General features: G+C 45.6%; 1 protein-coding gene across 3 annotated transcripts in view; it reads left to right on the top strand.

The window, feature by feature from the left end:
* The first annotated feature begins 1368 nt into the window (after window positions 1–1368).
* Window positions 1369–16034, top strand: part of LOC138357962 (uncharacterized) — a 39638-nt gene continuing 24972 nt past the window's right edge. The window contains exon 1 of one of the 3 annotated variants that reach the window (XM_069315140.1): window positions 1369–1706. The gene's annotated coding sequence lies outside the window, so the exon portion shown is untranslated. The remainder of the gene's footprint in view (window positions 1707–16034) is intronic. The other 2 variants (XM_069315141.1, XM_069315139.1) reach the window with 2 other exon arrangements.

The raw sequence follows: 16034 nt of genomic DNA, 5'->3' as shown, positions 1-16034 counted from the left end.
GCGGCAATGGACGCCATATACACATCCAGTGCGTGTTATTGGACCCCATACCCATTTTATGGGTGGTTGGAGCCCCATACCCATTCTATGGGTGGTTGGAGCCCCATACCCATCCTGTGGGTTGTAGTGGACGCCATACTCATCCTGTGGGTGGTATTGGACCCCATACCCTTCCTGTGGGTGGATGTGATCCCCATACTCATCCTCTGGGTATATGTGACCCTCATACCCATCCTGTGGGTGGTATTGCACCCCTTACTCACCTAACAGGTGGTAGTGGACAATATACCGATCCTGTAGTTGGTATAGTAGACACAATACCATCCTGTTTAGAGTAGTTTACCCCATAGACATTCCAATGAACCATCGTTTTCTGTTAGCGTTCCTACAAAACATCCTTTAAAGATTTGTAAAGCACCAACTATGGTATATAATATTGATTGGTGAAGGACTGTTATTCTATGTAATTATTTTTAGTGCTTATTATAATTTACTAAGAACAACTAATATTTCTCAAAACAAAACTACGAACCTTCAATAGGAAGTAGCTGATCTATAATATTCTAAGAGCATGGACAATAGTAGGTAAATTTCACAACCCATGTGGGACCTGAAAAGTACAATTTTCCTTATAATTGAACCAATCACGACTATTCTGCTATCTAGGTTGACGGACGGGTACTGTGAGACGCAAGTTGGTACGTGAGGAAGAGTTTGGGCCTTGGAAAAAAAAGTAACTGGGAATATATCACATATTTACTAATTCATATTCAACATATTGACTTTAAGCATTAAGTCATATATGTGCTGTCTTGTGTGAGAACGGGTTGGTTACCTACATGTGAGCTGGCTGTTACCTACGTATGAGCAGGCTGTTACATATATGTGAGCTGGCTGTTACCTACATGTGAGCTGACTGTTATATATGTGTGAGCTGGCTGTTACCTACGTATGAGCTGGCTGTTACCTACATGTGAGCTGGCTGTTACCTACGTGTGAGCTGGCTGTTACATATATGTGAGCTGGCTGTTACCTACGTATGAGCTGGCTGTTACCTACATGTGAGCTGGCTGTTACCTACATGTGAGCTGGCTGTTACATATATGTGAGCTGGCTGTTACATATATGTGAGCTGGTTGAATATATACGTTGCTATATGTGAAGTGAACACACAGCAAAAGCCGTTGAAGGAAATCGTGATGAGCATACATACGGCATTCATATCTCTGGATTATCTATATCCTTCCGCTCCAGTACCGGATGTTACTAAGCTATTTTTGCTTCTCTTGTGACCTTTACGCTTGTGAGTTGCACTTTCTCACACTCTGAAAATATAATTACACTTGTAATTCTCACTTGCAGAACATTCAGTGGAAAATACTCACACAAGCTGTGTCCAGTGCAGTCACTAACAGGGTGTTTCTCTTACTTTTAAACAGAACTTTTCCTGTGTAAAAATGTGAAAATAATTTGAAGATCGTAGAGAGTCGAAGGACCATCTTAACACATCCTGTCTCTGGAGCAATGGGCGCCCTTGTTGTGGTAGAGTTGTTCAGCAGTCCCCCCGTGATCCTTCACCAGGCTGGTGCCCTGTGAGTAGTCAGTCCCCCGTGATCCTTCATCAGACTGGTGCCCAGTGAGTAGCCCACTAAATTACCCATCTCGTGCCCTGTGTGTAGCCCCCTACATCACCCATCTCATGCCCTGTGAGTAACCTCCTACATCACCCATCTCGTGCTCTGTGAGTAGCTCCTACATCACCCATCTCTTGCCCAGTGAGTAACCTCCTACATCACCCATCTCGTGCCCTGTGTGTAGCCCCCTACATCACCCATCTCGTGCCCTGTGAGTAACACCCTACATCACCCATCTCGTGCCCTGTGAGTAACCTCCTACATCACCCATCTCGTGCCCTGTGAGTAACACCCTACATCACCCATCTCGTGTCCTGTGAGTAGCCCCCTACATCACCCATCTCGTGTCCTGTGAGTAGCACCCTACATCACCCATCTCGTGTTCTGTGAGTAGCCCCCTACATCACCCATCTCGTGCCCTCTGAGTAGCCTCCTACATCACCCATATAGCCCCCTATGTCACCCAAACCATAATTCGATATTAATTTATCAATTAAAACTGAAAAGAGAGGTTCTCATTGTGATTCTTGTAAATATTTTATAATGAAATGTTATGGTAATAAACATTTCCACAATATGGCTATGGGGTACATCTTTCATTATCATTCACAACGTGGATATGGGGTATACATAGGGTACTTAAACTTTCATTACCATTTACAACATGGGTATGGAGTTCATCTTCCAATACTATTTACAACATGGGTATGGGGTAAACCTCTCATTAACATTCACAAAATGGATATGGAATAAATCTTCCATTATATGATTGCGTGCTCGGCCGCCAGAGGGGGAGGACGTTCCGTCCTGCTCTCGCTAGTTGCTGGTGTACTCAATTAGAAGTCGTTGAAGTGGTGGTTGGCTGGGGCCTTGTGCCTGGTGTTCGCTGAGTGATGGGAGGCCCATTACCCCCCGTGCTTCGGGCTCAGTCTTTTGGCCTGGCAAGGTGGATTACCCTATGGTGGAGCTGACATTGTGTAATCTGCTGGGTGTCACGTGGCTGCCGTTTACAGCCACTCTGGGTCGCAACCGGGTGCTGATGGGGACACTACACGGACAAATACAGGGGTAGCAAACCCCCCTAGCAGGAGCCTCTAGCGACGGGCTAGTAACGCTCCTCAAACAGGCACTCTACTGCCGGTCGTCACTTCCCCTAGCCAGCCCCGGGATGCGCTGAATTCTTTCACTGCCACTCCACTGGCAGAAAGCAGATACCACACAGTTCCTCTTCGGTGGCGGCTCACTTAGTCGTCAAGCAGAATTACGAAGAGAGAGATTAGGCTGCCCAGTGTAGACTGATTTTCTCCATACCACTGCAGCCCTACGTAGAGGGAGAATTAAACATATCATATAATTTCACGTCTGTCTGTACCTGGGATCTAATGTGTTCTGCCATTATCTCAGGCCTTACTACTGCTTCGGCTGATCGTCCACAATCTAGAGATGATAGTAGTTCAAACCTGTTGCCAAATCGTTGGCTAGTACTACCTCTATCCCAGCTATGGGCAGGGTATCAACTAGTGTCAACGCACATGTGCCACTGAAGTAGGGCGAGTCTAAATGTACTTGCACTAAGGGGGCAACGTACCGCATCAAGGGAAACCCAACTAGAACAACCCTTTGTATCCCATCAACACGCACTCCCTGGGGTAAGTAACGAGTTTCTCACGATCAGGGTCTGCTCCACTATCGCTGAACACTACAACCGATCTTCCAGTATGATCACTCGCGACATACCTGCCTGAAGTGTGAGGGGCAAACAATCCTGGTCCTTCTCTATGTGAGATTTTTTTCTTTGACAGGTTATCAAAAGAATTAAGTCCTATTGATGTTACATTAATCGTAACTACCTCGCAAGAGAGGCAGACCTTAAACAGCAAGAGCTGCCAGTGGCAGATATTTAATCTTAAAGCCTAAGATCATAGGACCGCGGGAGCAAACCGCCAGGCGAAACCACTCGGGTAACACCTGTCACTTAGGTCGCTGGCTCCTCCTAGTTAACAAACTAATAAAGGGTAGCCGACGGATTCTCACCTCTTATTTATAGAAGTGTGGTGCTGTGCAATGGACTCGAGCTTTAGATATGGACTTGATATGAACATAAGCAGGCAAAGCGTTGCAGAACATGGAATGTGGGGCAGTAATATTGGAAGGTTTGACGTAAACGACCGTTTTCTATAACAAAACAATTTATTCACAAAACAAAACTAAAACTACTACACAGTGAATTTACGATACTTTACTGTCACTCCAGTGGCACATTAAAGAACAGCTAATCAACAGCCTGATGGACCCACGGTATCCTTATCCCGTCGTCGCTGACTGACTAATGACACTAACTGAACACTGTGGTGCCCACTGGTGACGCAAGCTTGCAATCAATATTGTCACGGCTTCACGGTGATCAATACTATAATCACAAAAACTTGACTGGCGCTCGCTGCCCTCAACGAGGTACCAAGTAACAAGGCGGTTAATCCAAGAATGATAACCCCTTATAATAAATCTTACGTTAACACTTGTCTCTCAGGACAATCAACAACAAAAGTTACTCTAATTGAATTTAAACAATTACGTTAATACACACATGTCACAACGACACTTAAACGGCAGCAATAACTCGTACATCAATTAATTACATCAACTTGAAAGTCAAGCGTTCGGTGAGTAATTCCCAATTAATTACTGAATACAACAGCCTATTAATTCAGACGAGTATTGATAAAGCCTACTGTCTCTCAACTGACAGTTTTCTTCCGGTCTTACGACAAGATTACCTTAACGAGGGTAGACTACTATACCACACAAGTTTACAACCCACCGTGTAAACAACAACATCAACACCTGGTGAATTCACTAAGTGGCAGTTACTAATTCTCTCTAATTAGCTACGAGTGCTTAATCACTCTGTCCGCAGATAGATCTGATCAGTCCAACGAATTACAGCAGCTTAATTACAGCGCAATTGACTCCGATCATAACAGACCGTCAACCCCTTACGTTAATCACTCAATTAACGACAGCTCGTTAAATCGTTAACACTACGTTAGTCTTCACTTGACAATTCCTCCACTGCGTGAACTTCACTGTGACTGTTGCCTTTACACGTCTCTACGTTAATCACAACAATGTTCAACGAACAAGTGACCTCGTTAAGTAAATCGTGAACCCCGGTGACGTTAACTGACTTTAATTCTCACGGAATCCTTCACATACACAACGCCTTCCACCAAGGTCAAACTTGTGTACGGTTTACACACGGTACAACACAGTACAACACAGTACATCCTTGTCACTCACGGCAAAACTTGTAAATGACTTCCCTCAGTAAATTATCCACCAATAATTCACGCTTTACCACAACACAACAGTAAAATATATAACCAAGGGAAATCTCCCTGTTACCACTTTTCACTGATGAAAAAGGGAATCAAACTACAGCGAATACATATGCGGCACATAGAAAAAAATAGAAGCAAATAACTCACTTTACTCTACCTCTGAATGTGTCACTAGGTATCCTCACACACGTCAAAAATCACAGTTGGGCCCAACCTCAACTTGATGACGGCAAACAGGGTAGACTCACACGTCTCCAATTCCCATTCACCTCACCAGGTGGTCACAGGGCCAAAGGACAGACGGAACACTGGGGGCGAACCAAGCTTCAGAGTTTTATGACCCAAACGGAAACAGTGTACTTACATCAATCATGCAGGCCCGCAACCTCCCTTTCACACTCATACCCGTCAATCACACTCCCACTGCTGCTGCTGGATGATGACGTAGGCGTCCTCACTTCCTACACGTGGTCAGGTGGAGCACAGGGTCCTAGACCACGGGGTTAGCTCCACACACAGAGACCAGGGTGGTGCAGACACACCAGCTTAGGCAGGCCAGGGTGCGCGCACAACAGCAGGGATGCGGTACCCCTTGCACTTGAAACGGTACCCCAGGATACGTCGGTGCACGGTGTTACATGGTACACGATACCCGAGACGGAGTCCTTCACTGTTCCTAAGAATTAGAACTTTTAAGGTTTCTCTCATAACACTGAAACCTTCTCTAGCATGTCTCACAGCAGTACCTTCAAGCACAGGTACGATAGATGGCGGATGGCACTTTCGTAGCCCGATAATTAACGCCTCACTCAGTCCAGTTGCTCTAAGATGGTGTCCCACAATTACGCGGCTAGATGACAAGTTCACACGGTTCGGTACAAGCACCTTTCCGATTACCGGATTGTTACGCACGGCACACGGAAAGATAGCAAGATGATAGGCGTGACTTTAGTAACGTTGCAGGGAGTATTTCCCGATGCTTGGCCTAGCACGGGAAATGACGTCCTCTGGCAGCAACGTTCTAGGTAAGAATGTCTTTTCCCGCCAACACTACCCCAGGGTACCATGCGATACCCCTCAGCGTCTTGGCCAATCACGGTTCAGCATTCCTGAGGCCCAGGAACCTTGGCCAATAGCGTACCTGCCCCATGACGCTACCCCCTCTCACACGAGGTGGACACGTGATAGGGGGGGGGGGGGGGTCTACGGCCGTTAACCCCCCATAGCTCCCTCTCTACACTTGACTTGTACAAAATTTCCCTGAAATCAACTCCCTACTGTAATTTCCTTCACAGACCTGATACAGCGATCAGAATGACATCAATGGCTAGCAAATGTCATGGGCTGTCCAACGACACCCAACACGACTGTGGAAAGTTATATTCAGAAAGTTGAATCACGGTGCACATCACTGGTGCACTGTGCAATTTCGTACTTAATTCAATGCACGAGAGAGCAGGAAAAATATGTCCCCTGACATCAACCTCCCACTAAGGGTTTATTTCACTGGAAGCGAAATACACCCCACCATTTTACCAGCTCGATGGTGCACTGTGCACGAGCTGTCACCCACACTTTGACAGCTCACTTCCGGCTGGGTAGTGGTGGGTGGAGACTCCGTTTTCTATGCGTCGTCGCCCTGAGAGACTTGGGGTGACTCCTTCGGCTCGTCCTGGGTAGGTTTTTTTTTTTTTTTTGCAGGGATATTCTTGCACGGGCCCTAAGCCTCTGGCTGGCCCACTAAGTGTTGCTTGTTTCTGTTTTACTTGGGCGGAGTATGAGTATTTATGACTCTTATGGTCGCTTCAGTAAGATTTTGCCATATGTGTTTAACAACTTCTTCTGCTCTGTTGAATCTAAGTTGAAATCTTAATGGGTTTGTAACTGTGCACTGTGTTAGATAATGTTCCAGTGGTCTGTCGGCCATTTCTCCACAGTGTTGACATTTCCTCTCATCTTCTGGAACCTGTAAGCCTGTAAGTGTATCTTCTCACACTACCTGTAAGTGTATCTTCTCCCATGCACATGGGTATCCAAGCCTGATGCGATGTGAATGCACTTCTGTTGCTCTACTGTTCCCTTTCATCAAACTAAGTGGTTCGTAGTTGGTTGAATTCTTGTACCAACACGCAGATCCTGATGTTGCAACTGCTGTGTTGTGGTCACTGTACATCTTTTGCATTGCTCTGTTTCTAATTACTCTCTTAATCTGTGATAGACTCTGTGGTATGTAAATGTCTACATTTCTCCTCTTAGTAGCAAGTTTTGCAGCTTCGTCTGCAATGTCATTTCCTATTATTCCCACGTCCTGGGTAGTGTTACCTGACTTAGGCGCAGAGTGCTCGGCTCCAGGGCCAGGCTCTAGCCGGCTCGACGCCTCGAAGCTAGGCTGAACCCCAAGCTCTGCAGCTCCGGCTTCAGTCTGTGTCATACCGGACACACTAGCAACACCCTGGGATGGACTACCCGGAGAGGCACTATCATCACTATCTTCACTCTCCTCCGACCTTGATGACGCATCACGTTCCTCATAACGTTTTAACATGTTAACATGGTACTTCTTATTGACCCCCCTTACGCATACGACGTACGTCAATGAGTGACTGCACTCAGTGATGGTGAAGGGTTCCTTCCACTGCAGCAGGAGCTTGTTCCTGCTTGTAGGGAGGAGTAGGAGTACTTTATCTCCCACCTTAAACTTCCTCTCCCTGGCCTTCTGGTCGTACCTGTTCTTCTGGTACTCCTTAGCCTTGGCGAGTTCCTCCCTGGCCAACTTACACGTCTCTTCTAGACGGTTCCTCAAATCTATGACGTACTCATACGTCGTCTTGGTTTCTGGGGTACAGTCTTCCTCCTCCCATAGATTCTTCAACACATGCAGCGGTCCCTTTACCGTGCGGCCATACAGGAGCTCGAACGGTGAGAACCGGGTACTTGCCTGGGGTACTTCCCTGTAGGCAAACAGTACCGGGTTAATGTACCTTGGCCACTCCTTAGGTTGCTCTATGCACATCTTCCTGAGCATTCTCTTTAGGGTACCATTAAACCGTTCCACCAACCCATTTCCCATAGCATGATAAGGTGTGGTGAATGATGGCTGTAACATGAGTAGCCTAGCTACTTCCGCCATCATCTCACTGGTGAACTGTGCCCCCCTGTCGCTGTGTATCTTCTCCGGTATACCTAAGCGACTGAAGAATCCAACCAATGCTTCCGCCACTGTGACGGTCTCGATATTCTTCAAAGGTGCCGCCTCTGGATACCGAGTAGCATGATCTACCATGGTCACGATATACCTACTGCCGTCTGATGCCCTCGGCTCAATCGGGCCAATTATATCTACACTGACCATCTTAAATGGTTGATCAATGATGGGGAAAGGCTGCAGCTTCCCTGGCTGCACCTTGCCTCTGTCAGCGGTGCGTTGACAAGCGTCACACGACCGAGTGTACCGCTGTATGTCCCCAGTCATCCCTGGCCAATAGAACGATGACTGAATTCGTTCACTGGTCTTAGCATGTCCCATGTGACCCCCCATTACTCCCTCATGACCGAGAATAAACACAGCTAGGCGGTGCTCTTTGGGGACCAGTAATTGTTCCCAAGTGTCCTGGGGTGTTTCCACCCTGCGCACTAGCTTACCCTTAACCTCCAAGTACTTATACTTGCGCTTATTCATGGTGAAGACCCTACCCTCTGCGGCATGCTCTCTCATCTTCCTGAGTGTGGGGTCTTTCCTTTGAGCTTACTGGAACTCTTTAGCACTTACTCCTTTCAAAGAATGTAGTTTCAGCGGCTTGACCACTTTGGTGGGTTGCGCACTCATTGCGCGTGTGGTCACCGCGGCTACTAAAGCCTTGTTCCCCCTGGGAGCAGCAGTGACACCTACAGTCACCAGGGGTCTTCCCCCTCTCCTCTTATTTACCTCCGAGGCGGTGACCCTTGCCCACCCCCGGGGTTGGCGGGACCTGGCTGGATCAGCTGATCGAGCCCCCACCCACCTCCTTGAGTTTCTTCCTGTTTTCTGTTGGCAGAAAGGAGCAGGCTTTCCCCGTTTTCCTTGCGCCTGCTGCCTCTGTTCGTTAGCCGGGGAGGCGGCTATGGCTTGGCTACCAGCTGACTGGCGCGTGACGTCACCTCCAGCTGGTGTGGGTCCCGTTCTCTGTGAGTCACTTTCACAGGACCGACTCTTACTATTTGACACTCCAGGGGCGTTTCCCAACAACAACCCGTATACAGCGTCCTTGCATTTCACCGCTCGTATTTTACCTTTTACATATGGTGTGTCAATAATCTGGGATACCTCGATCATATCTATCTGTGTACCATCAGGGTATCTTACATGAATGGTTCTGCCTGTCTCGTTCCCAGGCTTGACAAGGCTCTCTCGAACCATATGAGTGGTAGCTCCCCTGTCTCGAAAGACCTTGGTCCATTTACCATTAACTAAACCTCTTGCTGCCTCCAGGGTGTGCTCCAGAGGATCACCTCCCTCGTGGGCACCCAGACCAGCAATCTGTGCGTGTGTTCCCCCTTTTCTGCACGCTTGCTCTTCTTACACTGTGCTGCCTTGTGGCCTGGCTGGCCGCAAGTAAAACAGCGTGGTCCACTGACCTTGGGTGGCTTATGGCTTACTCTAGACTTACTCTCTTTAGGCCTAGCCCCGCTCCCTGAGGCTTGGTCACGACGTCGGTTCTCAGATGAACCTCCCTGTCTAGGTCTGGTTGATACCTGGTTGATGGGGTTCTGGGAGTTCTTCTACTCCCCAAGCCCGGCCCGAGGCCAGGCTTGACTTGTGAGAGCTTGGTCCACTAGGCTGTTGCTTGGAGCGGCCCGCAGGCCCACATACCCACCACAGCCCGGTTGGTCCGGCACTCCTTGGAGGAATAAATCTAGTTTCCTCTTGAAAATGTCCACATATGTTCCGGCAATATTTCTTATGCTTGCTGGGAGGACGTTGAACAACCGTGGACCTCTGATGTTTATACAGTGTTCTCTGTGCCTATGGCACCTCAGCTCTTCACTGGGTCTATTCTACATTTTCTTCCATATCGTTCACTCCAGTACGTTGTTATTTTGCTGTGTAGATTTGGTACTTGGCCCTCCAGTATCTTCCAGGTGTATATTATTTGATATCTCTCTCGTCTTCTTTCTAGTAAGTACATCTGGAGGGCTTTGAGACGATCCCAATAATTTAGGTGCTTTATTGCGTCTATGCGTGCCGTATATGTTCTCTGTATTCCCTCTATTTCAGCAATCTCTCCTGCTCTGAAGGGGGAAGTGAGTACTGAGCAGTACTCAAGACGGGACAACACAAGTGACTTGAAGAGTACAACCATTGTGATGGGATCCCTGGATTTGAAAGTTCTCATAAACCATCCTATCATTTTTCTGGCTGTCGCAATATTTGCTTGGTTATGCTCCTTAAACGTTAGGTCGTCAGACATTATTATTCCCAAATCCTTTACATGCTGTTTTCCTACTATGGGTACATTTGATTGTGTTTTGTACTCTGTATTATGTTTAAGGTCCTCATTTTTACCGTACATGAGTACCTGGAATTTATCACTGTTAAACATCATGTTATTTTCTGATGCCCAGTCGAAAACTTTATTAATATCAGCTTGATGTTTTTCAATGTCCGCAGCCGATGTAATTTTCATACTGTTTTTTGTGTCATCTGCAAAGGATGATACGAAGCTGTGACTTGTATTTTTGTCTATATCTGATATGAGAATAAGGAAAAGCAGCGGTGTAAGGACTGTACCCTGAGGTACAGAGCTTTTAACTGCACTTGGACTAGATTTTATATGGTTGACCGTTACTCGCTGAGTCCTGTTTGACAGAAAACTGAGTATCCAGCGTCCTACTTTACCGGTTATTCCCATTGACTTCATTTTGTGTGCTATCACGCCATGGTCACATTTATCGAAAGCCTTTGCGAAGTCCGTGTATATCACATCAGCATTCTGTTTTTCTTCTAATGCCTCAGTGACTTTGTCGTAGTGCTCAAGTAACTGTGAGAGGCACGATCTTCCCGCTCGAAATCCATGTTGGCCTGGGTTGTGAAGGTCATTGGTCTCCATGAAATTGGTGACCTGACTCCTAATCACTCTCTCATATACTTTTATGATGTGCGATGTTAGTGCAACTGGTCTATAATTTTTTGCCAATGCTTTGCTCCCTCCCTTGTGTAGAGGGGCTATGTCTGCTACTTTAAGTGCATCTGGTATCTCCCCCGTGTCCAAGCTCTTCCTCCACACTATAATGAGTGCCTGTGCTACCGGCACTTTGCATTTCTTTATAAATATTGAATTCCATGAGTCTGGACCTGGGGCCGAGTGCATGGACATGTTTTCAATTTCTTTTTCAAAATTTAGTGCGCTCGTGTTTATATCAGTTATATTTGCAGGGGTTTGAATATCCCGCATAAAGAAATTGTCTGGATCTTCCACCTTCATGTTGTTTACTGGAGTGCTAAACATGTCCTCATACTGCTTTTTTAGGATTTCACTAATTTCTTTGTCATCCTCCGTGTATAAACCTTCACTTGTACGAATAGGTCCAATACTGGCAGTGGTTTTTGCTTTTGATTTCGCATATGAGAAGAAATATTTTGGATTTTTCTTTATTTCCTGAATTGCTTTCTGTTCTAACTGCCTTTCTTCAGTTTCATATGAGTGTTTCAATTTCCGCTCGATTTCTTCAATCTCCCTATTTAAATTATTCCTTCTTTGACGGGAAATTCGTGTCTGCATAAGCAGTTCCGTTATTTTTTTCCTGCGTTTATAGTGTCGTCTGCGTTCTCTTTCTACGTTAGATCTCTTTCTGGCTTTCCTCAAAGGAACATGTTTCAGACAGACTTGATACGCTTCTGAAGTCAGTTTTTCTATTCCTTCTGTAGGACTTGTATTACTTAGAACAGTTCCCCATGGAATGTTTGTAAGTTCCCTGTTTATTATCTCCCAGTCTATCCTTTTATTATTAAAATTGAATTTACTGAATAGCCCCTCTCGCTTTATCAACGTTTTAGGTCTATTCTGAGTATTGATGGTCGTTTGCACTTCAATGAGTTTGTGATCTGAGTATGTGGTATCTGATATCGTAATGTCTCTGATAATGTCTTCATTGTTCGTAAAGACCAGATCTAGAATATTTTCATTTCTCGTTGGCTCCGATATCTGCTGATTGAGTGAAAATTTGTCACAGAATCTAAGTAGTTCTCTAATCTGTGGTTGGCTAGGTCCTGATAGATTTCCTGGTATAATATTATTGTTTGCTATTTTCCACCTGAGACTAGGCAAGTTGAAGTCACCTAGGAAGATAATATCAGGTATCGGGCTCTCCAAATTATCAAGGCTATTCTCTATTTTGTTTATCTGTTCTGTGAATTCCTCAGCCGTTGCATCTGGCGGTTTGTATATTAGAATAATCACTAAATTTATCTTCTCTATTTTTAATCCCAGTACCTCTACCACCTCATTTGTAACGTTTAGGAGCTCCGAGCATACAAGGTCTTCCCTAATATACAGACCCACTCCTCCATGTGACCTAATTTTCCTATCACACCTGTATAGGTTATATCCTGGAATCCAGATCTCACTGTCCAACAATTCCCCTGCATGGGTTTCTGTGAAAGCTCCAAATACTGCATTTGACTCCGTGAGGAGGCCATTTATGAACTGTACTTTGTTGTTTGTTCTTGTTTTCAGTCCTTGTATGTTGGCAAAGATAAATGAGGTTACTCTATTAGTGATAGTTTGAATGGGAGACTTTTTCGGCAAGCCCATTATGCGTGGACATAATGAGTTTGTTCTGACCAGTACTGATTGTTGTAGGGCAGTTGCCTGTCGTAGTTGTAGTTCCCTTTCGGTGTGTAATTGTATCTGTAATTCTGGAATGCAAGTGGATCTGGCATCCAGTTCCATACACTCTCCATGCTGCTCCTTTTGAATTCTCTGCCGGTCTGGTATAAAAAATTTATAGAGTTTCCTCCAAATTCATTATCCTGCTTGCCACTCTTTATGTAGCGTTCCGTGCCTTTCACGTGAAAGTGTGGGCAGCTGAGGTCATAGCATTTTCTGTCCTCCAGTGAGGTTTGGCACATGTCAGGATGGAAAAACCTACATATTGATCCAAATCGACACTCACCTTTCCTAAGCATATTTAAACATTTTTTGGGATGTTGGTAACTGCATTCTAATCCTTTCTTATTACCAGCATATCTATGTCTGCATATGCCCTTTGCATAAAATTTGCATAAGTCTGTCCTTCTGTTCTGAATTGCTCTATCGGGAAACGTCGTAGTGTCTGTACCTATCGAGCTGTCAGTGCTGTCTGGTACACTTTCTAGTTCACTGTCATCTACATCCTGGCCTACTGAGTCAGAGTTTACAACTTCCTGAGTTTCAGCCTCAGTTTCATCCCTGACTATAGCCTCCGCCCCTTGTATATTAGAATTGTTGTTCCTTTCCCACTCCTTCTGGATGGCTGGTAGGCTTCCAATGAATGATGTTTTCCGATCATGCGTCATGTTATCTAGAAGGTTTTTTAGGATATTCCAAGCTGGCAGGTCATTTTTACACACCCAGAGCAAGTGACCAGCTCTCAGTGCCGTAGTGTTACTCACTCCTGTACAAGCCGAATGGAATCTAGTCTTACAGATATAACATTCAATTCCCGTTACCTTCGTCTTTAAGGAGTTGTTACAGTGGCCACAAATTTGGTTATTTACTCCCATTTTGCCTTGTTTTGTTGTATATATCTATATATTTATAATATTATATGTATATTGTATATTTGTAACAATATATATGTATATATATTTATATGTTTAATATTTATATTATATGTATACCGTATATTTGTAATATTATGTATGTTATTTTGTTCAAACTTTATGGCAGGTACTTAGCGTAGGGTAGCGAGGCTGGTCTGTGTGCCTCAGCCCACCAGTCGGCACATTCTGCCATAGCCTCATTAGAAACTATCTCATTTTCCTTGAGTTTAGCATGGAGCGCAGGTTCCACTGCCTCCAGGAACTGTTCTCTAGTCATCAGCTCAAACAACGTATTGTCTTCCGGAACGAAGGCGTTGTTCAACTCAAAATAGCGCTTGAGGCTCGACTCCAGCCTCTGCAACATGGCCCGGTACGTCTCCCCTTGACGCACTCTAATCTGACGGAATGCCCTCATCATTCCATCGGCCGAAATGCCATAGCCTTTCATTAAGGCTCGCTTCAGGGCATCATAATCGTTGCACATGGGAGTTCCCAAACCCTGGTATATACTGAATGCCCTTCCCTTCAACAATGAAGCTAGCGCTTGGGCCCAAGTTGACCTACTCCACTTCCCTTCCGTTGCTCTGCGTTCGAAGCGGTCAATGTATGCATTAATTGAATCCACTTGCTCATCGAAAGCTATAAGATTAGGCATTTTTATCTTAACAACTGGCCCCTCTGGGCCGGGCTCTGTGGGTTGGGGTTGGCTTCCCTTCCCAGCTGTGGATTGCACCTTTGCAATCTCCAACCGGTTCTCTCTCTCCTGATGGGTATTCCACATTTCCATCACAAACTTAGACATCCCAGTTGCTCAGAGACCCATTAACCTAGCTTGTTCTCGCAGCATGTCTAAAGTGAATCCCGCCTGGGGTTGTACAGTCCCCATTCTGGCTGGCGATTCCTGCATCAACCTACCTTCTGATGCAACACTACCTTCCACGAAGGTTTTTATAGGAATACTTTGGTGAGGGCGCGACCTCCCACTAAGATCCTGAGGCGTACTACTTCTACTACCTCCTACCACGTCAATTACCCGAAAGTCGGCTAGGGGATTTTCCTCATCCTCTAAATCACTTCCCGGCGTTTCGTTCGCCGAAGCGTAACTAGCGTTATGCCTTTCAGGTGACGCTTCTCTCTCTGACGTGTCCCTAGTGTCATGGAGTGCTGGCAACTCCTGACTGACCCATGCCTGGCATATTCCCTGCACCCAGGCCCTGTGTCCCATCACGTACTGACGGCATTCCTCCTCCGTCTTACCACCCGCATCATCTGGCATCCTGCCATAGACAGTCACATACAGATACAAGTACTCTTCCCTGTAATTCACAGACATACTGACAGTGTGTGTTGGTGTGTGTACCTACTTGTGACAACTGCGACAACACACCCCCAACAATACTGTTCCACAATGTTCTGCAATTTGAGACTTTTTACTTTAATGATCAAAAATCCGTGCATGGGCTCGAACCCAAGTGACACAGCCCCACGTTGGGCACCACAACTGTGAGAATTTTTTCTTTGACAGGTTATCAAAAGAATTAAGTCCTATTGATGTTACGTTAATCGTAACTACCTCGCAAGAGAGGCAGACCTTAAACAGCAAGAGCTGCCAGTGGCAGATATTTAATCTTAAAGCCTAAGATCACAGGACCGCGGGAGCAAACCGCCAGGCGAAACCACTCGGGTAACACCTGTCACTTAGGTCGCTGGCTCCTCCTAGTTAACAAACTAATAAAGGGTAGCCGACGGATTCTCACCTCTTATTTATAGAAGTGTGGTGCTGTGCAATGGACTCGAGCTTTAGATATAGACTTGATATGAACATAAGCAGGCAAAGCGTTGCAGAACATGGAATGTGGGGCAGTAATATTGGAAGGTTTGACGTAAACGACCGTTTTCTATAACAAAACAATTTATTCACAAAACAAAACTAAAACTACTACACAGTGAATTTACGTTACTTTACTGTCACTCCAGTGGCACATTAAAGAACAGCTAATCAACAGCCTGATGGACCCACGGTATCCTTATCCCGTCGTCGATGACTGACTAATGACACTAACTGAACACTGTGGTGCCCACTGGTGACGCAAGCTTGCAATCAATATTGTCACGGCTTCACGGTGATCAATACTATAATCACAAAAACTTGACTGGCGCTCGCTGCCCTCAACGAGGTACCAAGTAACAAGGCGGTTAATCCAAGAATGATAACCCCTTATAATAAATCTTACGTTAACACTTGTCTCTCAGGACAATCAACAACAAAAGTTACTCTAA

Source organism: Procambarus clarkii, chromosome 81 (genome assembly GCF_040958095.1).
Source record: "Procambarus clarkii isolate CNS0578487 chromosome 81, FALCON_Pclarkii_2.0, whole genome shotgun sequence".
Taxonomy (NCBI): Eukaryota; Metazoa; Arthropoda; class Malacostraca; order Decapoda; family Cambaridae; genus Procambarus; species Procambarus clarkii.
This window is presented reverse-complemented; position numbering and strand designations above follow the sequence as displayed.